The 1,299-nt window shown below is 47.0% G+C and overlaps 1 pseudogene; it reads left to right on the forward strand.

Moving 5' to 3' along the window:
• The first annotated feature begins 721 nt into the window (after positions 1-721).
• LOC126485726 (5S ribosomal RNA) lies at positions 722-839 on the forward strand (annotated as a pseudogene).
• Positions 840-1,299: the final 460 nt, after the last annotated feature.

Consider the following 1,299-nt stretch of genomic DNA (forward strand, 5'->3'; position numbering starts at 1 on the left):
AACATTCCTGAAACCGACTGTCTTGCCCTAAGACCCCATGTAAACCCCATGAAACACCTCTGGGGCGCGTAAGTCTGGACTTTCCTCCAAAACCAAACGCCCAAGATCACTACTGTGGTTGGTTTCAAACCTTGAGGAAGAATACGCTACCATTCCTCCACAGACAATTAGAAACATCACTGAAATTGGCCCCTGTAGAGTTCAAACCGCCATAAAGCCCTAGGATGGACACATCAGAGGTGTTCAGATATTTTTGATCATAGCAGCAGCGTTCCCGATCGCGACCGTCGTCGAATATAATACCAGTCTGGCATCATTCCGCAAATTCTGCTACAAAACGGGCTACAATGGACCAATATGCCGAAAGAGTGAGCTAGCCAACCAAAGAGTCGGCTCTTTTTGGAGCCCACCCAAACAATTATTTCGCTCAACTTCGAAGGCATTTCAGTCGCTAAACAAGATTTAATTATAGAAATGTGCAGAACTAACAGTTGTGACTATCTTTTCTTACAGGAGACCAATAGGGGCCCCTCTCAAAACAAGCCCAACATTGAAGGTACGGCGAAGTACATGAAAAGTATCGAAGAGCCGCTTTTATAAGAGAAGGTTTGAAAATATCAGGAAATCGTACCATGTCACAATAATTTTGAGCTCACAGTTGTGGCATTGGATAACAACAAAATAGTCTCTATATACAAACCCCAGACCTAGTAGAGAAGACGCCAGCGGCGTTGCCGCAGTGGTAACACCGGTTCCCGTCGGATCACCGAAGTTAAGCGCTGTCGGGCTGGGATAGCACTTGGATGGGTGACCATCTGGTCTGCCGAACGCTGTTGGTAAGTGGGGTCCACTCAGCCCTTGTGAGGCAAACTGACGAACTACTTGATTGAGAAGTAGCGGCTCCGGTCTCGTAAACGGACATACGACTGGGAGAACGATGTGACCCTCCATATCCACATCCAGTGAAGCCTGTGGCCTGAGGATGACACGACGGCCGGTCGGTACCATTGGGCCTTCATGGCCTGTTCGGGCGGAGTTTAGTTTAGTTTTAGACAAAACTTCTTGCATTAATATTCCTTTTCTGTCACACACAAGGGATGCTGAGTAAGAAGTTGGCCAATTACTTGAGCAATGGGCAGAGGTTGGCCAGATGCGTTTAATCCATGACGCCAAGCAACCACCTTCCTTTAATAGCGGACGACACAGAAAGAGTTAGAACCATGATCTGATTTTTGCAAGCAAAGATCTCTGCACCTTAAGCCGCAAACAAGTTCTGAATCCTATTCCGAAATAACGCAG

Source organism: Schistocerca serialis, chromosome 6 (assembly GCF_023864345.2).
Source record: "Schistocerca serialis cubense isolate TAMUIC-IGC-003099 chromosome 6, iqSchSeri2.2, whole genome shotgun sequence".
Taxonomy (NCBI): Eukaryota; Metazoa; Arthropoda; class Insecta; order Orthoptera; family Acrididae; genus Schistocerca; species Schistocerca serialis.